The sequence below is a fragment of the Ostrinia furnacalis genome, unplaced genomic scaffold (genome assembly GCF_004193835.3).
Source record: "Ostrinia furnacalis isolate ACB-3 unplaced genomic scaffold, ASM419383v2 OfSCF1852, whole genome shotgun sequence".
Taxonomy (NCBI): Eukaryota; Metazoa; Arthropoda; class Insecta; order Lepidoptera; family Crambidae; genus Ostrinia; species Ostrinia furnacalis.
Genome location: NW_021132091.1, coordinates 8,105 through 33,878, shown reverse-complemented (window position 1 = coordinate 33,878; position 25,774 = coordinate 8,105). Strand labels below are relative to the sequence as shown.

The window sequence follows — 25,774 nt, the reverse complement described above, 5'->3', positions numbered from 1 at the left end:
GAACGTAACTATGACGTTAACCAGTGTTTTTTGTATGGAGTTTGACAGATTTTAGACGTTTGTCAAAGTTAAACTAAGATGGTGTGCAACCCACCCTAAGGCTGTTTTGACAAATCCGTATCGCGATGTCGTTTTGAAAGCTAGTTTGACAGCGAAGCATAGACGTAAACAGAGACTCTGCGGATCTAGTCAAAACACACTTTAAAATCGCAAACCAGTCGCAAACTAATAAATAAACGCAAAAGAGGTCGATAACAAAAAAGGCTTAGTCATTTGGCAAAAAATCGAATCGCAAAGCCCTATCTATCGATAATCGAAAGACTGGATTGAAATTTCCCATACAAAGGCTTAGCCAACATGCATTTAAGACTCAATCAAAATCGAATCGAATCGCAACACCCGCCATTTTCATTGCGATTACTAAAAACCCCGTGGGTCTAGTCAAAATGCCATTGCTAACCAATAGGAAGCTTTCGATAATGACAGTCGCCGTGTCACCAGTAATTCGATTCGATCGTAAAATGGCAGCCAAAATGCACATTGAACCACCATCGACGCGCCGCCGATACAAAAGTTCATTCAAAATCGAATAAAAGTTAAAACATGTCTATGACTGCGATTGTTTTTACTTTTTTTAGATTTTTTTTAAATTAGTTTCTTCCTTCTCTCTGTTTACGTCTATGCTTCGCTGTCAAACTAGCTGTCAAAACGACATCGCGAAACGAATTTGTCAAAACAGCCTTTTTTTTTTCTTTTTTTTTCGTCGGGAAATGCTTTGCGCATACCCACTGGTCTATGGGGACGGCCAGTGGGTTATGTGGGACTCTCCCCACCTACCCACTAAAGGCGGGGCCTACCCACTAAAACCCGACGGTTTCCACCAGAGCCCAAAGAAACGGAGCCGCGAGTTATTGNCTCATTTCTTTTTGTATTTTGTAGACAGCAGTTATGTATCTAGAAAACTGGACCGAAATTGAAAAATTTTACTCGACTTGGCGGTTGCACTACCGTGCCCCCAAATATTTTAGTTTTTCCTTGATTCATACACCAAACACTACTTATATTCCAAACTAGCTGACCCGGCGAACTTTGTTCCGCCTTAATGGCAATAAATAATCAGACTTATTTTTAATTTCGAACGGGATAAAAAGTATCCTATGTCCTTCTCCTGGCTCTAAACTACCTCCCTGACAATTTTCAGCTAAATCGGTTCAGCCGTTCTTGAGTTATAAGCGAAGTAACTAACACGACTTTCTTTTATATATATAGATTTGAAGCTTCTAGGTCTGCTAGAAGTGCCTTAGAGTTTTGATGATCGGTGAGTCAGTGAGTCAGTCAGTGAGTGACAAAATTAAGTAACTTTGACCCGTTATAATTCTTAAACTACTGGTTCAAATTGAATGAAATTTTAAATATACCGTGTCTTTACAATGCCTGCATAGCTAATGAAAATTCAGCCATCTAGTTTTATCCACAACGAAGTTACAGGCGGTCGAAAATGGCCTGAATTGCTTCGAGAAAAGGATGGTACGGCCGTGCCGCTTTTTTGCTCGACTTGGTGGGGGCACTGCCGTGCCCCCAGATATGAAAATAGATGAAACTAGACCTATTTTTATCGACAAAAAAGAGGTCAAAAAATTTTTGTGATTTTTTTTTAATTCTTTATAGATTTTTTTTTCTTCCAATTACTTACTTATTGTAAAGAAAACGTAATAACTTTTAAACTAAGCGATCCTAGCAAATGTTGTGATAGGGATAGAGACATGCGATTTTTGCTTTTACAAAGATAATATGATAGAGAATAATACAAAGTAATAAAAACCACCTGTTATAGGGGCATTTTTTAAAGAAATTTAACAAATAACCAAAAAAACACGAATTTAAAAGCAGATTTTTTTCAAAAAGTATCATTTTTTATTATTTGTGGGCCTTTTCTGTGTATTTTATGTATTTTTTTAGTATCGCCTGTTATTTAGCATTATTACTGTTTTTATTTTATCAGGATATACCGCATAGTTTAAAAGTTATTACGTTTTCTTTACAATAAGTAATTGGAAGAAAAAAAATTAAAAAAAAAATCTCAAAAATTTTTTGACCTCTTTTTTGTCGATAAAAATAGATCTAGTTTCATCTATTTTCAACCGACTTCAAAAAAGGAGGAGGTTCTCAATTCGACCCGTATTTTTTTTTTTTTTTCTATGTTTGTTACGCGATAACTCCGCCAATTATGAACCGATTTGAACAAATCTTTTTTCGGCGTATAGGTAATACCTCAAGGGTGGTCCCATTTAAATTTAATAATAAAAAAAACAACCCCCAAGGGTGGAAAATTGGGGATGAACTTTTTTATACGCAATATCTCCGCCGATTATAAACCAATTTGAACGATTATTTTTTTGTTGAATAGGTATTATCAAAAGGGTGGTTTCATGCGAATTTGAAGAAAATATTTCACCCCCAAGGGTGGAAAATTGGGGATGAACTTTTTTATACGCAATATCTCCGCCGATTATGAACCAATTTTTTTTAGTCTCAGTGTACTGCCTACCTTCAGTGGTAACATCAAGGTAATAATTAGTTAACTAAAAAGCAAGAAATAAGTAAAATTTTATAAAAAAAAAATAAAACCGACTCCAAAAAACCTACACTAAAACGTAGAAAAATAATTACTAATTACCTACTTATTTATTAGGACGAATTATTAATATTTATGTAGGTATACCATGATTGATACTTCTGGAGTCGGTGCCAAGATTATGAAACATGTAAAGTTTGCCTGCGTTTATCTATGCGTTTATCTGCGTTTGCCTATTTTTCTACGTTTTAGTGTAGGTTTTTTGGAGTCGGTTTTATTTTTTTTTATAAAATTTTCATATGTACACTTTAACGTGACTCACACTGTATAGTAGCCTATATAACCTTCCTCGATAAATGGGCTATCTAACACTGAAAGAATTTTTCAAATCGGACCGGTCGCGGTAGTTCCTGAGATTAGCGCGTTCAAGTTAACAAACAAACAAACTCTTAAGCTTTATAATATTTACTAGCTGTGCCCGCGACTTCGTACGCGTGAAAACCCGTTTTCGCAACATTTTCCATTTTTGCTCTGCACCTATTACTCGTAGCGTGATGGCATATAGCCTATAGCCTTCCTCAATAAATGGGCTATCTAACACTGCAAGAATTTTTCAAATCGGACTGGTAGTTCCTGAGAATAGCGCGTTCAAGTAAACAAACAAACAAACAAACTCTTCAGCTTTATAATATTAGTATAGATTATTATAACAGATATTTTTTTCGACTAGTTCTGTCTGTCCAGCAGTAAAAGAGGAGTAGGCTTTACAAAATGCCCATTTGACGCGGATTGAGGACTCTAATTGCCTTAATAAAATAACAATCAAAATATGTATCTGAATAATTAAAAACCCAGAACTCTATCAAATCTTAATTTATTTTTATAGCGAATTTATTTGAAATACTAATAACGTTATAGTGTTAATCGTTATTACTTATTTGAACAATTAATAATCATTTATTGGACCAGAACCGGAAGTCTACTAATCAGTTGCAGTTGTGCCAATAAAAAAATGCAGATAAAAAACAAACGGGCATCAACCAATCAAATAGTCGCATTTGGCTTCCCCGCGCTTCCATCCCAAACTTGGTTGACGCCCATTCCGTATCCGTTTTCAAAAAGGATCCCCCACCTTAATAATCTTTGCTCATAGTGATGTAGGCAACATCGATTATATAGAAAGAAAGAAAAATAATCGAATTCATTTATTTAATTATTCATTGCAGCATGTAGTACATACATAATATTTTTTTATAGATGTTATGTTTTTATTTAATACATAAATAAATTATTGTAATATATTAAATGCAAAAGTTTATTACTATTTATTTATTATAAAACAAGTTACATATTATGTGAGTTTTGTATAATGTTTCAATTGAAAGCTGTCAAGAAGAAGGCTTTTATACGTAGTTTATTTTTCTATTCTTTTCTATAGTTTGTTCTTTCTGTTGCTTGTCATCTTGTCAATTCAAATAAATGTCGTAAAGCTAACGCTGTGTTTTAATTAAAGCGTAAAATCTTGTAAAACTTGTAATGTTTTTAAAGATCAAGCAAGACCTTAAAATTAAATACATAACATAAAGAGCTAACACATATTTTTTATATTTTATACAATTGTAATTATTTATTAAATTGAAATGGCATAATATATTTTTTTTATAAAAAATCCTAATACTTAATTAAAAATGGAGAGTAACACAAAGAGTGCAATTTCGACTATCGATCTTTGTATAAAATTTCCCGCGAGGACACGTCACTATTTCTCTTACTTCCGTTTCCGATTTTGATAGATATTTGATAGCGTCATTCATTCATCATTCATTCATGATGTACTTCCTTTTTTATTTTGTTGACGCCATCTTTATTTACTTCTGCTGCAATGGCCGGCCGGCGTCTTCTGCCATTTTGTTTTTAGGGCTTTTAATATTGTTAATTTGCAATCAAACTGTGTCAAAAACCGTCAGAAGTGTACATTAAATTAGGTCAAAACGTGAAAATATAACTACTAACTTGGGAGCCTGTTGTGACCCCTCAATACAGTAACCCGAAGACTGCCTACGAAATGTGCTTGAAAATCTCGTAAGTTTCAGTTCATTTTAATTACTATAGTACACATAGATTTAACAATATTAAATACGAACTATTTTCTCTACAGGCTCAAGTATTATTATGTTTTATGATAAAATTTCCTATTTCTATTGGATGGCGGCCATATTGCCGGCGCTATTCTCTATTTCATTTTCAAGTTTTAAACAACAAACCTAGTACATAGTTATGTTTGTGAAACCTACGAAGTTGTTTTGTTAAAGTAAATAATCCGATCGTCTATGTGATTTCAGGTCCTGTGGGGTCAACACTAGGTGATCCAAGTCTGGCTTCGTTGGTTCGCCATTTTGAAAATGTTCTCAGCGTCGCGTCGCGTCGGCATGGCAAGATTGAAAAGGTACCTACCTACATTTAATTACTTACATAATGAGCTAATTAGTCAGACGCCAGTCCTACCTACTAGTGGTTACAGCAGAGGCGGCGTAAGGCGTAGGCGACGTGGGCCACCGCCTACGGGCCCTACGGCCTCGCGGTACAAGGGGCCTCGCGCATCAAAAATTTTGAAAAAATGTATACAAGGTGGAGATGACAATATCACAATACGAACATTGACTATTAAATATAAATTCTTGATAGCTAAACAATGTAGTTAAAAATAAAAATATTTTTTTTTTCCAAACAAATTCAGCCATAATCAGACACAAAATTAAGCAACAACACGGTTTTAAGTGACAAACATTATTCTTTGGCGCAATATTCCTTTAAAAATAATCACTGAATCAAGAAATCAGAAACTGTCAATGTATAGACCTTTGACCCTTTTTTTTTATCTATATATATAAAAGAAAGTCGTGTTAGTTACTCCACTTATAACTCAAGAACGGCTGAACCGATTTAGCTGAAAATTGTCTGGGAGGTAGTTTAGAGCCAGGAGAAGGACATAGGATACTTTTTATCCCGTTCGAAATAAAAAAAGTCTGCTTATTTATTGCCATTAAGGCGGAAGAAAGTTCGCCGGGTCAGCTAGTTATTTCATAAAATCCGTCTTCAGGTCGCCACGCCACAGAACAAGGCCTCGCGAAATCTGTCTTGCCCACATCAAATTTTGGTCTTGCCCCGCCTCTGGGTTACAGAATATGTAAATGTATTTCAATATACGTAGATTACTGTAAAAACTTATTCGTATTTGTAGTGCGTCAATGGGCCATGCTTACAAGAGTTGCAAGTGGGTAGGTAGACTAACGATGTTCCTTTGAAATGTATCGTAAGTTCAGAGGAATACATCAAATCACTTCACCATCTCTTGAGTAAAGTTCCTATTAGTTACTTCCTGATTACCTATTTGTACCTAAAGGGGCAGGCCAGCTAAATACCCAACTGTTGATTTATGCTATATAGATCATTCATCGTAGGATGGTTTACTAAACTACTACACTAAACAAATTACTAACTTTAAAAAAAAAATAGAAAAAAAATCTACATTATCTTAAATTTCTAATTAATTTTTGCCTAGGTACTTTTATCTTATATGTCTTAAACCAACTGCCTATATGGTAAATGTGTGGAACAGAGTGGAACTTGTCCATGAACAGTTTGCTTCAACTTCCGGCCTGATAATCACTCCGTCATGAGAAACAGGCCAAGATAAGATAAGAGCTTAGCTTCCTAGTTGTGCAAAATTTCCTGTGGATTAGATTGATTAATATTTCTAGTCTTTAAAGTGAAAGTATTCCAATTTCCAAGGTATTGTTGTGAATACAGTGTGGATAAGCTCTGCTCAGCTTTTGCCTATCTTAGTATCTTTCATTGAGCTTCTTTTCCATTGACTGAAATTAAAGCTTTGCTAATTTGACTTGCTTTCTTGGTTCTTGATGCTTGTTAATTCAAGAACTCTTCAAAACTACATATATTATTGTTTGCAATCAACTGGACTTGAAAGATCTGGACTTAGTTAAAAACTTGAACATTTTATGATGCACTATCTATTCTTGAACTAAGCAAAGCCTGGGTACCAGATGATGAAAATTCTGTTTTTTTTTTACATCTAATGATAGAGCTGAATTACAGTCCAGTTAATTAGTTTAGTTTGCTTCTTTACTAATACTCTGACCAATGCCTGCCAATTTATTTACTACTTTAGCACTTCAATGAAATATTGCTGTTTTTACATTCACAGGCGAAAGGGTTCTCGTCCTTACCGCCTCAATGCGTCGTAGTCGATACGGTCGACTTTCAACTGACAGCAGCCACGAGAAAAAACGCAGGTAGGCATTTTTTTTCCCGACTGTGCCAGAAGGGGGGTTATATAAGTTATTAAGTTTATGTGGTTCTTATCTCTTAGCCACGCCTCCTGTCCCTAGTCCCTACTCTGCCCCACCTAAAATGTTTTGAGTATCTAACAAATTGGCTATTGAGTAAAAACAAATTGAGCTACTGGTCTTTCATAATTTCGCCCAATTATTTCCTTCACCCTTTATCGCTCATATCATTTCCGAATACTAATCTCCACTGCAACATGTTTCGTCGTCTTCGGCTCATGAGACGTGAGCTCGCCGCGCCGCTGCAAGCACCGGTCGACCTACGCGAGAGCTGCGAGCTCCGAGCCTGAGCTACGAACTTCGGGCCTGAGCTGCGAGCTTCGCGCCTGAGCTCAGAGCCTGAGCGTCGCCTGCTTAAAACTGCAGAAAACTATGGAAGGTAATTTGTTTATTCATGATAATCTATACTTATAATAAATCTGTAGAGAGGTCAATTCTGTACATGAAATATATTTTCAAAATAACTATCAGGGGATTAGTGATCGATACTGATGCCAAAAATGCAATCAGTAAAATTTTTGTCTGTCTGTTCCTTATAGAAACAAAAACTACTCGACGGATTTTAACGAAACTTGGTACAATTATTCTTCATACTCCTGGGCAGGTTATAGTATACTTCGGAATTCCCACGGGAACGGGAATTAGCGGGAAAATCCTTTTGTATGATAAATCTAAACCGCTTAAGTTAGACGCTTGAAATTTGGCATGCAGGTACCTTAGTAAACTTAAAGCTTAGTTACAACAGGATATTGCAAAATTCCCACGGGAACGGGAGTAGGCGGGAAAAAACATTTGTATGAAAAAATCTAAACCGCGTAAGATAGATGAAGGGGGTAAAACGGGATCCACGCGTACGAAGTCGTGGGCGGCCGCTTGTAATAATAATAAAAGTTTTTTTTACATTATATTAGGTTGTACTTACATTTATTTACATCATTATCAACTTTAGTAAACAGTTATTTTATGTAATTTTGTATTAATTGAGTAATATTGGTGTAATTGTTGACTCACCCAAGATGATAGTAGACATTCCAGTTAAGTTTGATCATTAGTTTAATTTTCTCGTTAACCATAGTTAGTTAGTCTAGTATCAGTTCTACTTACAGTCTCATAGATACACTCACAACTTTCCACTCCCTTGTATTGCGCTATCATTGCCGTATACTAATCTCCACTGCAACATGTTTCGTCGTCGTCGGCTCATGAGACGTGAGCTCGCCGCGCCGCCGCGAGCACCGGGCTGAGTCGACCTACGCGAGAGCTGCGAGCTCCGAGCCTGAGCTGCGAGCTTCATGACTGAGCTGCGAGCTCCGAGCCTGAGCGTCCACCCGCTCAAGCTTCAGACAACTACACAAGGCAAGTTTATCCTATTTCCTAACCTATTCTTCTACTAATATTATAACTGCAAAATTTTGTGAGGATTGATGGATGATTGTTACACACAAAAACTAGTGATTGCTTGTTACTTTATTCCTTTGTCAGGCTCATTTCAGACAAAATTAGATTATTATTCGTCGGTCTTTATTAGTTCATTTCAAATAATAAATTCTCTTTTAAATTTGATCATAAACCTCTTGCACTTTTCAAATTTCTAGTGAAACTATTGTCCTTACCGATCAATTAGTTTCCCCTACTTTGTCCCAGTCATTTAGTTCATTCGTAGGTATCATTTCCGTATACTAATCCCCACTGCTGCATGTTTCGTCGTCGTGGGCTGGGCGCAGGGAGCCGTGGAAGCGATGCGGCGACGATGGCATCTGCGTCGAAAGATAACGAGGTTAGTATGATTTATTTTGCTTTCATCTAAAGTTCTGTGGATTTGCTGACACAAACTTCAATTTGTAATCCCCTAATCTGTTTAGAAAAAATATTTATCTTCATCTCAGCAACAGGACGTCCACCGCTGAACATAGGCCTCCCCCAATGCTTTCCATGTTGCCCGGTTAGTAGCGGCCTGCGTCCAGCGCCTTCCTGCTACCTTTACGTATCGGTCCACCTTGTGGGTGGACGTCCCACGCTGCGTTTTCCGGTACGCGGCCTCCACTCATGACTTAAAGCTGCCCCATAAAGGACCAGAAAGGATATTTTCATTTAAATACTTGCACTTTAGTAATGATTAAATTGAGGAAGAAATTCAGCTTCAACTTTCAATGCAAGTTAGAGTCCCATAATTATGTAGGCTTTTATTTTAGTATTTCGTTTAGTGAAATAGTAACTATCCCTGTATGAATCCTTAATAAATAAATAACCGTGTGTTTTGTTTGCAGTCAGCCTTCAAGTCGGCGCCGCACCGCGGTGTCTCCTGCCTGCACTAGCCATTGATTTGGTAAGTGGCATTTATACACATACTTACTTTACTACATAGTGCTCATTATTATGCAACCAATATCAACTGAATAAGCAAAATTACATATATTACTCACTAGCGGCCGCCCGCGACTTCGTTCGCGTGGATCCCGTTTTACCCCCTTCATCTATCTTACGCGGTTTAGATTTTTTCTTTCAAATGTCTTTTCCCGCTAACTCCCGTTCCCGTGGGAATTTTGCAATCCTGTTGTAACTAAGCTTTAAGTTTACTAAGGTACCTGCATGCCAAATTTCAAGCGTCTAACTTAAGCGGTTTAGATTTTTCATACAAAATGATTTTCCCGCTGATTCCCGTTCCCGTGGGAATTCCTAAGTATACTATAACCTGCCCAGGAGTACGAAGAATAATTGTACCAAGTTTCGTTAAAATCCGTCGAGTAGTTTTTGTTTCTATAAGGAACATACAGACGGACAGACAGACAAAAAATTTACTGATTGCTTTTTTGGCATCAGTATCGATCACTAATCACCCCCCGATAGTTATTTTGAAAATATATTTCATGTACAGAATTGACCTCTCTACAGATTCATTATAAGTATAGAAAACGGTATTTATTTACAATAAACAGAATTATAAAATTTGTAGCCATTCATATTATCATTCCTTCCAACACTTGTCCTTTTAATCTTCCACAATTTCCTCACCTTATGTTGTTTGTTAGTGTATCCCCAAATCCCTCTCCTATATTATGTATTTATGAATATTGTGACTCAAATGTTGTTATTAATTTCAGGTATTATATTCAGGTCATGCCCCAGCTATATTCTTACATTTGATGCCAATGATTTTATTTATTTATCAATAAATATAACATTATACCTAATATAATTATAATAATTTATTAATGTGTATCTATTTATTATGACTTAACCCAAATGAGAAGCTTTTATGAATGTCAAATGTAATTTGCATTCGCGATGGTGTTTTCTGCCTGCACGACAAACACGTCTTTGGTAGAGTGAAAGGTTAGGTATAAAACTTAAATTAAGGTAAACCCTCTTATTAACTTGTATACTCTTTGAAATAAACTAAACCTACTCCTGGAAAAAGCGCATAGCAATGACGCTGCCAGTCTACATTTAATCTGATATATCCAAAAGTTTAATCACAGTTATCTACTTTTCCTTAATAATATTTTATCCATTTGTATTCATTTAGAGATCTCACTGAAGCACTAACACTACAACTGTTCAGTTCTAGTTAGTATTTAGGTTAGTTATTATGTAGAAGTGTACATGACAACAACTCTACTAGAAAGTAATGCACATGGATGTTAAACTCATCCTATGAAGTTTAGTTTAGATATATTTTTATTACCCTTTATTATATTGCTAAATATTCACTGAACTCATGTATGATTCAGAATTTACTTAAGTTCAATCATCCTTTATTTATTTTCCTTTCTTATTAGTAAGATTAAGCAATATGTAGAACCTACACAATATGTTCTCTTCTTTTCAAAGTGCAGCTGTCTTCATTACTCTACCTACATATGCTTTTAAACCCAATATTTTATCGTCATCACTCCACTGAAATCGGTATACTTTCCCCAATCAACTGCCTGCCAGCTTGCATACCAATGTCGTCGCAGCATACCCCAAAGCCATCAATTCCTCGGCAGATTTGACCAGCCCAGTGATCATAAGTATGGTAGGTACAATTTACTTTCTAATTTGTGAACATATTATTCTGATAGCTGAAGCTTTTAACTAGCTCTTGATCAACCATCTCGCAAACAAAAATGATGCAGATGCGATCACGTCACCTCTGTTCCTTTTAGAAAAGTTATTTAGACTTATAGTATGCTTCCCTCTTGCCTTCAGGCTGCTAGATATTATAACATTTCATGAATTACAAAATAAATACTTAGTAAATAGGGTTTCAACGCCTGAAGGAACGATTACAAATGATTTTACTTCAAATGCATACGGGTTATGCATAATCTGTACAGGCGTTAGTCTCGCTTGAAGCACACTGTAAAAACTGTATTTTTCGTCATCAGACTACACTTGTAGGTGATAATAACATGGTATTCTATGTACGATAGTCATAGTGGTATATTACAGCAAATTCCAATACATTACATCATTCACGTGGAGTTAGAAAAGGTTGAAGTCATTATTCTGTAGCTTATATTAAGAAGCTCATTGTCCTTTGTCCCACCCACATTCCTCCTATGATCTACTCTCTACAGATGAAACAGTACACTCCTCACTTTCTTACACACATATTCACACTCAGTAACACTGCACGGTCTGCCCACCGGCGGACTACAAATGGCCGCGGCGCCGCGCGGAGTGGAAAGCTCTCGAGCCTCCTGCGTGCGCCGGCCATGACTCATGCGGCGCGGGAGCACTGCCCCGCCGCGCCTCGAGCAGGCGCTCTGGTCCACGTGGAGCCCTACGCAGTCCTAAGTCTGTGGTCTCAAAGGCTAGTCCGGGCTCCTGTAGTCTGAACTGTAGGGCTCCCGCCTTAGTGGATCGGGCGCTGTAGACTACACACGAACTCAATACGATCGGCATACATGCACGTCTTTCTTTTCCCCATTTATTAGGACCACCCCTCCTATGATCCCTCTTGCGAAGACCGCCCTCTGTTGTGTTTTTGTGATTGATCTCTCAGAGAGCAAGCGTCTTATTTTTTTGTTTCCCCTCCTCTCCCCCTCTGATACTGATAGAGCTACATTCGTGATAGATATAAATACTAGTAAATACAGTCTCAATATTGTAATTTGCTTTAATACAAAGTTTCTTGTACTTAGGATAGGCATAGTAGCTCCATGCTAGTTAACAGTCGCACTAAATTATCCGGTGCTTGCCTTCCTTACTGTGGTCTATAAATTTTATTTTATTAAACACATGACAAATTACAATTTTCAAAAATATTTAAAACTAGCTTTCCGCCCGCGGCTTCGCCCGCGTGGAATTTTGTCTGTCACAGAAAATCTATCGCGCGCGTCCCTGTTTCAAAAACCGGGATAAAAACTATCCTATGTTCTTTCCCGGGACTCAAACTATCCTATGTTCTTTCCCGGGACTCAAACTATCTCTATGCCAAATTTCATCAAAATCGGTTGCGAGGTTTAAGCGGGAAAGCGTAACAGACAGACAGACAGAGTTACTTTCGCATTTATAATATTAGTTGGGATGAAAGGTTTTAGCTTATCCGTTTAATAGAGATACAGTATTTCTTGTCTAATAATGCTCAGAATCGTATTTACTTTCTGCTTTATAAATTTCAAGTAATAAATAAAGGCTAGAACATAGTGTCCTGTCCTTTGGCTCTTTAGGCTCTGCTATAATATCTACATTATGGCTGGGTTGCACGATCTTATTTCAACTTTCACAAACATGAAAAATCTTACTAGAACCTTTTCTTCGCCAAATCAGACAAAAGATTTAAAATCAAACTAATAGATTTTATTATTTTGTGGGTCGTGTGGTGTAGTGGTTCGGAACGGACTACTATGCCGAGAGGTCTCGGGTTCGATTCCCATTTCTGTGATAGGTCTGGGTGTTACTATGTAGGTATGTATTTACAAAAAAAAGTATTTAAGTATGTGTATATCCGTAGGCTAGTACCCAAAGTACAAGCTTTGGGACTAGAAGCGTAGTGTAAAATGGCCAAAGATAATAATATTATTTATTANATCATATATTAATATAATTTGGCATAATGAGTTTGGAATGTTTCGTGCATAATTATTACTTTTCCATGATGCCTATAACATAATGTTTTGATTTAAAGTGAAAAATAGGTTAAGGTGCGGCGGGGGTGGGCCCTTGGGCCACCCCTAAGCCGCCTATTTTGTTTTATACACACATAAATGACCTCATATTAATCACATTTACCAAATCATGCGGTAATTATTCATAATAACCGGCGATTATTCATAATTTTCACATTTATCACTTTGACCGTAACAAATATATTATTATTCTGATTCTGAAGCTACTGTGTAGCTCTTGATCAACCATCTCCCAAACAGAAATGATGCAGATGCGATCACGTCACCTCTGTTCCTTTTAGAAAAGTTATTTAGGCGTAAAGTATGCTTCCCTCTTGCCTTCAGACTGCTAGATATTATTACATTTCATGAATTACAAACAAATAATGAATAGGGTTTCAACGCCTGAAGGAACGATTACAAATGATTTTACTTCAAATGCATACAGGTCATGCAAAATCTGCACAGGCGTTGTTAGTCTTGCTTGAGCACACTGTAATAAGTGTTTTTTTCGTCACTAGACTTCACTTACAGGTGATGACAACATGGTATTCTATGTATGATAGTCATAGTGGCATATTACAGCAAATTCCAATACATTACATCATTCACGTGGAGTTAGAAAAGGTTGAAGTTATTATTCTGTAGCTTATATTCAGAAGCTCATTGTCCTTTGTCCCACCCACATTCCTCCTATGATCTACTCTCTACAGAAGAAACAGTACACTCCTCACTTTCTTACACACATATTCACACTCAGTAACACTGCACGGTCTACCCACCGGCGGACTACAAATGGCCGCGGCGCCGCGCGGAGTGGAAAGCTCTCGAGCCTCCTGCGTGCGCGTCCGTCCATCACTCATGCGGCGCGGGAGCACTGCCCCGCCGCGCCTCGAGCAGGCGCTCTGCTCCACGTGGAGCCCTACGGCCCTAGCGGCCGCAGTCCCATGTCTGTGGCCTCAAAGGCCAGTCCGGGCTCCAGTAGTCTGGACTGTAGGGCTCCCGCCTTAGTGGATCGGGCGCTGTAGACTACACACGAACTCAAAACGATCGGCATACATGCACGTCTTTCTTTTCCCCATTTATTAGAACCACATTTTCTAGGAGCCCTCATTGCGAAGACCGCCCTCTGTTGAGTGTTTTTGTGATGGATCTCAAAGAGAGCAAGCGTCTTATTTTTTTGTTTCCCCTCCTCTCCCCCTCTGATACTGATAGAGCTACATTCGTGATAGATAAATACTAGTAAATACAGTCTCAATATTGTAATTTGCTGTAATACAAAGTTTCTTGTACTTCGGATAGGCATAGTAGCTCCATGCTAGTTAACAGTCGCACTAAATTATCCGGTGCTTGCCTTCCTTACCGTGGTCTATAAATTTTATTTTATAAAACACATGACAAATTACAATTTTCAAAAATATTTAAAATGAAAGGTTTTAGCTTATACGTTTAATAGGTAGGGTATAGGCAAGCCCTTTTTATATTGCACCAAAAACTTAATAAATACGATACCATAGCGAGCAAGATTTGACTTTCATAAAAGCTTTTTGTAGGTTATGTTATGAGGCTATAATTTTCTGATAATAAAAGTAACTTCAACTATTTATAACATGGGATTTCTTGTTCGAATTATTGGTTAGTTTTATTTTGTTTTTTTTTTTCGTTACCAATGGCTAGATCAACGATATTTGACTAGTTGTTTGTTTAGCGTTTTGTCGAGACGAGCAGTACGACGAGAGAAAAGGATTGCACTCAACAATGAAGACATTTGCCGTCTCACTGTACGACACCTCAATCAACAAATATCATATGGATGGATAAAAAACTAGATTACAGTCCATATTGTCAGAAAATGTGATATCTGTAAGGAAACGACATGATTATTACATAAATCAAGGCAAAAACAATAAATGGCTTAGCAGCTGGATCATTGTAGAGAATCACAGCCATAAAAAATACCACATTCAATTCTGGAATTTGGAAATGTTCATGGTATTTTTATCAACAAACTTCATGGGATTCGTCAATTGGTGGCATGAGACTACATTCGGCAGCTCCAGATCACATAACTATGGCACCAAACTTGACTAACTTCGTGGGTTTCTTCGTGGCATCTACTTGGGAGTGTAGAAGTCTTGGCAGCACAGTAGCAGCGTGGTATCCAGTTAGCAGAACAGCTGCATAGCATCACTCACAGTCAACACACTGATCAATGTGGCATTACAGCTTTCAGACTGGCAACGTGGCATCACAGCCTTCAGACTGGCAACGTGGCATCACAGCCTTCATACTAGCAAGGTGGTATCACATTCAGCAGAGCAAAGGGACCAAGGGCGTGGAATAAAATTTAATGGAGACGCCGTGAAATGATATACAACCACTTAAAGTATGGAAAAAACTAGGAATAAAACCCGTGATACTATAGCTTTGGCGGATTATCATTCAACGATTACAGGATCAGAGAAACATTTGACGACGCAGCTCACATGAAACGAATACATCGTAAAATGACGGACAACGAGCACCATGTAATTACTACAGATAAGCAGTCAATGGAATCCGTGCAATGACATAGCCAACCAACAGCATTCGTTAAGCTTCGCGTCGGTTGATACAACTAGCGTATGAGTCAACCGACGCAAAAAACCAAGACAAGACACTTGCAGCAAAAAACTAAGATTAGCAATTTGATTCCTTCACATCCCCTTTGCGAATATTTAGGTTGGGAGCGCTGTTACAAGTATATAACAGTGTTCATCCCTGCCCATAAACTTTTTTTTGGTGCTATAGGGACTAGTGCGAGCTCCGCGTGCCATTATGTAGCGCGACGGCGCCATATTAGGGGCGTGGCCGTAAGCCACACCCACTATTATAATAAAGTCTACTGAGACCGTTGTATTTTTTTAACCCGACTGCACCAGAAGGAGGGTTATGCTCTTTCCCTTTAGGTCATAATGTAAGAAATATTATTGTTAGAGTATATTCCGTCTGTCCCACCGAGTCCTTTGTTCGTGCCTGTAAAAGAAACCTCGAACATCGAACGGCATTCTATTATGTATATTACAATGCATTTTATTCATTCAAACCGCTTATAAGTATGTAATCTATGATCATTGGCATCTATGCACACATAGCTGTGGGCTCGGCGTGGGTGGCGTGGCGTGTGATGCGTAAGTTGAAAACATTTTTTGTTTACATACATAGTTTAGTTTTTATTTACGTATCATACTTTTTGAAAACTGTTTTCAAAGTGGCTGCAGCATACTATTTATTAAACAAGTATGTAAGTACTCTTTTTAGTTAGCTTCGCATTCTTGAGTAATTTAAAGTTTTTTTTTACCAATCTTGTATTTTATGTTGTTAGCTAGCTAGAGTAAACTTGACTGTCCTTTAAAATAGTATAGTAAAAAGCTAAATGGTCGGAGCAGGTAGATTTTATGACTTTGAATAGAAACCGTTCATAATGATAAATTCACTCATTTTACTGACCCTAGACAATGTATTTGACATCAAATCCGTTGTTTTCATATGGCTATTTTTCTCGTGTTATGGATTTTAATAGAATTTTAACTGCTTGTTGTAATAACACTTCAGCTGGCTCCGGCTCGGGCTCCGGCTCGCGTGGCCGTGGAGCTGACGGCGGAGCAGAGCGTCGTTGGCGTGGCGTGGCAGAGCATCGTTGGCGTGGCGTGGCAGAGCATCGTCGGCGTGGCGTGGCAGAGCATCATGGGCGTGGCGTGGCAGAGCTTCGTCGGCGTGGCAGTGCATCGTAGGCGTGGCGTGACAGCGTACAAGCATTTGGCATAATGATAACACTAAAAGGTATTTATAGCCTGCGTTTAGCTTGGCAAGGTATCTGGTCAGCAATACGTTAACATGTTAGTGGGTTTTTAACAATTTATCGCTGTCAGTAATTTCATTCGCGTGTAGTCAAAAACTTAAGTCAGACCTATAACCCACCCGCATTCCTCCTATTGACTACTCTCTACAGAAGCAACAGTACACTCCTCATATTCTTAGTACATTGCACATACACTCAGTGTTACTGCACGGCCGCCTCCTGCGTGCGGCTGCCATGACTCATGCGGCGCGGGAGCACTGCCCCGCCGCGCCTCGAGCAGGCGCTCCGGTCCACGTGGAGCCCTACGGCCCTAGCGGCCGCAGTCCTAAGGCTGTGGTCTCAAAGGCCAGTCCGGGCTCCAGTAGTCTGGACTGTGGGGCTCCCGCCTTAGTGGATCGGGCGCTGTAGACTACACACGAACTCAATACGATCGGCATACATGCAAAAAAAAATAAAACCGACTCCAAAAAACATACCTACACTAAAAAGTAGAAAAATATTATTAATTAATCATCTTATTTATTAGGACGAATTAATATTTATGTATACCATGATTGATACTTTTGGAGTCGGTGCGAAAAAGAAACGTGTGAAGTTTGCCTGCACCGACTCCAAAAGTATCAATCATGGTATACATAAATATTAATTCGTCCTAATAAATAAGATGATTAATTAATAATATTTTTCTACTTTTTAGTGTAGGTATGTTTTTTGGAGTCGGTTTTATTTTTTTTATCCATTTGTATTCATTTAGAGATCTCACTGAAGCACTTATACTACAAGTGTTTAGTTAAAGTTTGTATTTAGGTTAGCTATTATGTAGAAGTGTACATGACAACAACTCTACTAGAAAGTAATGCACATGGATGTTAAACTCATCCTATGAAGTTTAGTTTAGATATATTTTTATTACCCTTTATTATTTTGCTAAATATTCACTGAACTCGTGTATGATTCAGAATTTACTTAAGTTCAATCATCCTTTATTTATTTTCCTTTCTTATTAGTAAGATTAAGCAATATGTGCAACCTACACAATATGTTCTCTACTTTTCAAACGGCAGCTGTCTTCATTACTCTACCTACATATGCTTTTAAACCCAATATTTTATCGTCATCATCACTCCATTGAAATCGGTATACTTTCCCCTATCAACTGCCTGCCAGCTTGCATACCAATGTCGTCGCAGCATACCCCAAAGCCATCAATTCCACGGCAGATTTGACCAGCCCATTGATCATAAGTATGGTAGGTACAATTTACATTCTAATTTGTGAACATATTATTCTGATAGCTGAAGCTTTTAACTAGCTCTTGATCAACCATCTGGCAAACAAAAATGATGCATATGCGATCACGTCACTTCTGTTCCTTATTTAGGCTTATAGTATGCTTCCCTCTTGCCTTCAGACATTTCATGAATTACAATATAAATACTTAGTAAATAGGGTTTCAACACCTGAAGGAACGATTACAAATGATTTTTCTTCAAATGCATACGGGTTATGCATAATCTGCACAGGCGTTAGTCTCGCTTGAAGCACACTGTAAAAACTGTATTTTTCGTCATCAGACTACACTTGTAGGTGATAATAACATGGTATTCTATGTACGATAGTCATAGTGGTATATTACAGCAAATTCCAATACATTACGTCATTCACGTGGAGTTAGAAAAGGTTGAAGTCATTATTCTGTAGCTTATATTCAGAAGCTCATTGTCCTTCGTCCCACCCATATTCCTCCTATGATCTACTCTACAGAAGAAACAGTACACTCCTCACTTTCTTACACACACATTCACACTCAGTGTTACTGCACGGCCGGCATTAGGAAGCCCTTTTTATATTGCACCAAAAACCTAATAAATACGACACCATAGCGAGCAAGATTTGACTTTCATAAAAGCTTTTTGTAGGTTATGTTATGAGGCTATAATTTTCTGATAATAAAAGTAACTTCAACTATTTATAACATGGGATTTCTTGTTCGAATTATTGGTTAGTTTTATTTTGTTTTTTTTTTCGTTACCAATGGCTAGATCAACGATATTTGACTAGTTGTTTGTTTAGCGTTTTGTCGAGACGAGCAGTACGACGAGAGAAAAGGATTGCACTCAACAATGAAGACATTTGCCGTCTCACTGTACGACATCTCAACAAATATCATATGGATGGATAAAAAACTAGATTACAGTCCATATTGTCAGAAAATGTGATATCTGTAAGGAAACGACATGATTATTACATAAATCAAGGCAAAAACAAGAAATGGCTTAGCCGCTGGATCATTGTGGAGATCACAGCCATAAAAAATATCACATTCAATTCTGGAATTTGGAAATGTTCATGGTATTTTTATCAACAAACTTCATGAGATTCGTCAATTGGTGGCATGAGACTACATTCGGCAGCTCCAGATCACATAACTATGGCACCAAACTTGACTAACTTCGTGGGTTTCTTCGTGGCATCTACTTGGGAGTGTAGAAGTCTTGGCAGCACAGTAGCAGCGTGGTATCCAGTTAGCAGAACAGCTGCATAGCATCACTCACAGTCAACCAACACACTGATCAATGTGGCATTACAGCTTTCAGACTGGCAACGTGGCATCACAGCCTTCAGACTGGCAACGTGGCATCACAGCCTTCAGACTGGCAACGTGGCATCACAGCCTTCATACTAGCAAGGTGGTATCACATTCAGCAGAGCAAAGGGACCAAGGGCGTGGAATAAAATTTAATGGAGTGAGACGCCGTGAAATGACATACAACAACATCACAGTTTTCAGAATGGCAACGTGATATCACAGCCTTCATACTAGCAAGGTGGTATCACATTCAGCAGAGAAAAGGGACCAAGGGCGTGGAATTATATTTAATGGAGACGCCGTGAAATGACATACAACCACTTGTATGGAAAAAGCTAGGAATAAAACCCGTGACCAACTACAGCTTTGGCGGATTATCATTCAACGGTTACAGGATTAGAGAAACATTTACGAACGAGCAGCTCACACGAAATGAATAAATACAACGTATAAAATGACAGACAACGAGCACCATGGAATTACTACAGATAAGCAGTCAATGGAATCCGTGCAATGACATAGCCAACCAACAGCATACGTTAAGCTTCGCGTCGGTTGATACAACCAGCGTATGAGTCAACCGACGCAAAAACCAAGACAAGACACTTGCAGCAAAAAATTAACATTAACAATTTGATTCCTTCACATCCCCTTTGTTAATATTTAGAAACAAAGAAAGAAAAAATATTTATTTGGTATCAAAGATATTACAATACAGATCAACAATAGAGCAAAAAAAGAATAGGAGCGCTGTTACAAGTATAATAAGTAAACAGTGTTCATCCCTACCCATAAACTTTTTTTTGTACTGTAGGGGCAAGAGCCATTATGTAGCGCGACGGCGCCATATTAGGGGCGTGGCCGTAAGCCACACCCACTATTATAATAAAGTCTACTGAGACCGTTGTATTTTTTTTAACCCGACTGCGCCAGAAGGTGGGTTATGTTCTTTCCCTTTAGGTCATAATGTAAGAAATATTATTGTTAGGGTATATTCCGTCTGTCCCACCGAGTCCTTTGTTCGTGCCTGTAAAGGTGAGCTCGAACATCGAACGGCATTCTATTATGTATATTACAATGCATTTTATTCATTCAAACCGCTTTTAAGCATCTTATTTTTATAATCATTGGCATCTATGTACACATAGCTGCGGGCTCGGCGTGGGTGGCTCGTCGTGTGATGCGTAAGTTGAAAACATTTTTTGTTTACATACATAGTTTAGTTTTTATTTACGTATCATACTTTTTGAAAACGGTTTTCAAAGTGGCTGCAGCATACTATTTATTATACAAGTATGTAAGTACTCTTTTTAGTTAGCTTCGCATTCTTGAGTAATTTNATCAATGTGGCATTACAGCTTTCAGACTGGCAACGTGGCATCACAGCCTTCAGACTGGCAACGTGGCATCACAGCCTTCATACTAGCAAGGTGGTATCACATTCAGCAGAGCAAAGGGACCAAGGGCGTGGAATAAAATTTAATGGAGACGTGAAATGAAATACAACCACTTGAAGTATGGAAAAAACTAGGAATAAAACTCGTGATACAGCTTTGGCGGATTATCATTCAACGATTACAGGATCAGAGACATATTTGACGACGCAGCTCACATGAAACGAATACATCGTAAAATGACTGACAACGAGCACCATGGAATTACTACAGATAAGCAGTCAATGGAATCCGTGCAATGACATAGCCAACCAACATGCATGTTCTTTGCTCATGCTTCCCGCTTATGAGCAAAAGAAGTATCCATCTCGGGCGACACATCATGCACCCGGATGAGATAGCAGATATCACGCTCCAAAGAATCTGGAAATTTATAGACTCAACGGGACTAAGCAGTGAACTTTAAAGACAAGGGCTGCCACTATAGATCAAACCTGGTCGAGTTGGCGCAAATAAAGGCCCAAAAACCAATAATAATAATAATAGCCAACCAACAGCATTCGTTAAGCTTCGCGTCGGTTGATACGAGTACAACTAGCGTATGAGTCAACCGACGCAAAAACCAAGAGACACTTGCAATTTGATTCCTTCACATCCTCTTTGCGAATATTTAGGTTAGGAGCGCTGTTACAAGTATACATATAACAGTGTTCATCCCTGCCCATAAACTTTTTTTGGTGCTGTAGGGACTAGTGCGAGCTCCGCGTGCCATTATGTAGCGCGACGGCGCCATATTAGGGGCGTGGCCGTAAGCCACACCCACTATTATAATAAAGTCTACTGAGACCGTTGTATTTTTTTAACCCGACTGCACCAGAAGGAGGGTTATGCTCTTTCCCTTTAGGTCATAATGTAAGAAATATTATTGTTAGGGTATATTCTGTCTGTCCCACTGAGTCCTTTGTTCGTGCCTGTAAAAGAGACCTCGAAAATCGAACGGCATACTATTATGTATATTACAATGCATTTATTCATTCAAACCGCTTATAAGTATGTATAATCATTGGCATCTATGCACACATAGCTGTGGGCTCGGCGTGCGTGGCGTGGCGTGTGATGCGTAAGTTGAAAATATTTTTTGTTTACATACATAGTTTAGTTTTTATTTACCTATCAAACTTTTTGAAAACGGTTTTCAAAGTGGCTGCAGCATACTATTTATTATACAAGTGTGTAAGTACTCTTTTTAGTTAGCCTCGCATTCTTGAGTAATGTTTTAAAGTTTTTTTTTACCAATATTGTATCTTATGTTGTTGCTAGCTAGAGTAAACTTGACTGTCCTTTAAAATAGTATAGTAAAAAGCTGACCAATTGTCAGAGCAGGTAGATTTTATGACTTTGAATAGAAACCGTTCATAATGATAAATTCACTCATTTTACTGACCCTAGACAATGTATTTGACATCAAATCCGTTGTTTTCATATGGCTATTTTTTTCGTGTTAAGATAATATTTTAATAGAATTTTAACTGCTTGTTGTAATAACACTTCAGCTGGCTCCGGCTCGCGTGGCCGTGGAGCTGACGGCGGAGCAGAGCGTCGTTGGCGTGGCGTGGCAGGGCATCGTGGGCGTGGCGTGGCAGAGCTTCGTGGGCGTGGCGTGGCAGAGCATCGTTGGCGTGGCGTGGTAGAGCTTCGTCGGCGTGGCAGTGCATCGTAGGCGTGGCGTGACAGCGTACAAGCATTTGGCATAAGGATAACACTAAAAAGGTATTTATAGCCTGCGTTTAGCTTGGCAGGGTATCTGGTCAGCTCCGCTAGCATGTTACATGCAATACGTTAACATGTTAGTGGGTTTTTAACAATTTATCGCTGTCAGTAATTTCATTCGCGTGTAGTTAAAAACTTAGTCAATCCTGTAACCCACCCGCATTCCACCTATTGACTACTCTCTACAGAGCAACAGTACACTCCTCATATTCTTAGTACATTGCACATACACTCAGTGTTACTGCACGGCCGCCTCCTGCGCGCGGCTGCCATGACTCATGCGGCGCGGGAGCACTGCCCCGCCGCGCCTCGAGCAGGCGCTCCGGTCCACGTGGAGCCCTACGGCCCTAGCGGCCGCAGTCCTAAGGCTGTGGTCTCAAAGGCCAGTCCGGGCTCCAGTAGTCTGGACTGTGGGGCTCCCGCCTTAGTGGATCGGGCGCTGTAGACTACACACGAACTCAATACGATCGACATACATGCATACCTTCTACCTATTGATTTATTTTACCCGACCGCCCTCTGTTGAGTGTTTTTGTAATTACGCTCAAAGAGTACAAGCGTCTTCTTTTTTTGTTCCCTTCCATTCCCTCTGATACTATATTAATAGTCACATAGTAATTAGATTTGCGTCTTCCGTGCTAGATATTTTTCTTTTGAACTGAAGAAATACAAAACTGTTTTTTATAAACCAAGACAAAGTACATTACATATTGTACTATGTCTTGGACTATAAACTGGAGTTTTCTTACGTATGAGTTAGTCAAAATATATTTTTTAAAGTATTATGTGCCTACATAAATGAGATAGTTTTAAGTTTACGTTATCAAAAAGTTGTTTGCGAAAACAAGTGTTATTTTAACTTTTGAAACGGAATCATTGTAAACATTTTGATACCATAATACCTCGCCAGCTATTCGTTTCTTTTAATTATTTTTCTTAATATCAAATCACTTAACCTGAGTTACATTTGTGACTTCCCCAACTATATGAACTACTATCTCCTTTAACCACTATATCGGGTCATCACGGATATTACTTGTGGTAACAAGATTTGTCGTGATTTCCAAGTACGTATATTTAGTTTCAATATTGTCTCGTTTAGAGACAAATTATCAAAATTTAAGGCGTCATGGTAACTGACCAAAAGATCCTTTGAATAATATCAAGGTCTACTGATGCGTGCGTTAAGACCAAAGACTGCAAGGCCTCATGCCGTAGTCTTAGTCTCATTGATCGCATGCATGTTGCTAACTATTCCATGCCACTACCCACCAAAGGCCTGGTTGTCTTTTCCGCGAAGGAAATGCGTCAGTCACGCAATCTTCCTGCTTGGGCACTGCCGTAGGCTGTGGGAGGGACTCCTTGGCTGTGGCGCTGAGATCTACTAAGATCGCGTAGACAATCAAGCTGTTGTTGGTGGGACGACCGAGGATCCCCACGCACGATCTCCGTCGCAGTGGATACCGTGGATTTACATAATCCATAGTTGCTTATCAGAGCTATCAAAACCCCACTTATGCCTGTATTCACAAACTTTACTATGAGGTCTCACAGTGCGCGTGGACGCACAGGTTGATATGAACCAATCGCAGAGCTCTATTCAAAGCTGCGCGTTCGATTTGCTGCTTCACGCTCGTCGCTTCACGTAGTTTGTGAATACGAGAGCTTGCCTCTCGATTGGCCCACTTCACGTGTGTGTAGTCCATAACCACTGCACAGAATATACAGATGCAGTACGGCATCACAGGATACATTTTTGAAGAACAAAGCTAACTCGCACTGAATGCACATTGCCGCGGGGCCTCCCGGCTGCTGGCGAAGCCTGCATTCATTTCCGTAGGTGGAGACAAACGTCCTACCTCCACGTCTAGAGGATAACACAGGTATGGCGCATAGCCAGCCATGACGCTCATAAATACAATGCATGCGTAGTGCATGTTATGAGTGACGGTACAGATCACAAATGATGCTACATATTTATTTTGGAATCTACTTTTTGGGCCATTCGCGGCATCATAAGTAAACCTCATAAGTACACCAATAATTGACTTAATTATTGTCTAATTTCTTCAAAAGCGATATTTTTTTTTAATTTGTCTGTACATCCCAACTAATATTATAAATGCGAAAGTAACTCTGTCTGTCTGTCTGTCTGTCTGTTACGCTTTCCCGCTTAAACCTCGCAACCGATTTTGATGAAATTTGGCATAGAGATAGTTTGAGTCCCGGGAAAGAACATAGGATAGTTTTTATCCCGGTTTTTGAAACAGGGACGCGCGCGATAAAGTTTTTCTGTGACAGACAAAATTCCACGCGGGCGAAGCCGCGGGCGGAAAGCTAGTACTGTATATTGTCTAAACTAGTTGCGCACGCGTCTTGCAGTTGCTTTGCAAAATCCTCTATGCCAACTTAAATTTTAGTTCCTCTGGATTCCAAAACTGGAATAGATGGCGCCACACAGCACTTATCACCTATTTTTTCTCGAACCCGTCTTTTTAATTAATTTTTGAGGCTTAGTTCCAACATTTGACGATAGATGGCGCTGATGGCACCTTAGTCCGCGATTCGATTTGAATTTTTCCAATCCTTCTTCTTAACCATTCATAAAAAATGGGTGGGGGGGAGGGTTTAGCAGGTCAGCGGAGTTGTAAATAAATTGGGCTTCGCGCGCAAACGGAGGTCGCTGGTTGGTCGCGTCGCGATTGTAGTTTCAGAATGAAATGAATGAATGTTTTTTTGTGCAGCTTCTTTTTTTAAGATGAATAATGAATTATAATGTTTTTTATTTTTATGATAATATAATTAAAAATAAAGAATATTTAAAAATGTGAAAAAAAAAATAGCTCGAGTGCCCGTCGTCGGTTTGTTAGATGACATTGAATATAATATTATATTTTTTCTTTTTTATATTACAATTATAATTAAAATAATGAACCATAAAAGTAAAATATTTATTTATGCATTTATTTCACTACTCAAATTCGTATTAATAATTCTGTGTAGGTATATGTTAGATAAATTGAAAATTATGAATAATCGCCGGTTATTATGAATAATTACCGACAGGCTTGGTAAAAGTGATAAATTAATAACATTTATCAGTGATTATTTCATAATGTAGGTAACCTTAATACTAACAAAT

General features: G+C 38.6%; 3 long non-coding RNA genes across 3 annotated transcripts in view; all 3 read left to right on the top strand.

Moving 5' to 3' along the window:
- Positions 1 to 25,774, top strand: part of LOC114353894 (uncharacterized) — a 27,172-nt gene continuing 1,398 nt past the window's right edge. Inside the window, exons 1-2 of the long non-coding RNA XR_003655955.1 lie at positions 1 to 15; positions 11,726 to 11,728. This is a non-coding gene — a long non-coding RNA (uncharacterized LOC114353894). The remainder of the gene's footprint in view (positions 16 to 11,725; positions 11,729 to 25,774) is intronic.
- Positions 4,511 to 6,919, top strand: LOC114353896 (uncharacterized). Its single transcript, XR_003655957.1, has 3 exons — positions 4,511 to 4,657; positions 4,918 to 5,021; positions 6,801 to 6,919. It is a non-coding gene; the product is annotated as an uncharacterized LOC114353896 (long non-coding RNA).
- On the top strand, positions 8,011 to 10,169 carry LOC114353895 (uncharacterized). Its single transcript, XR_003655956.1, has 3 exons — positions 8,011 to 8,719; positions 9,210 to 9,268; positions 10,044 to 10,169. It is a non-coding gene; the product is annotated as an uncharacterized LOC114353895 (long non-coding RNA).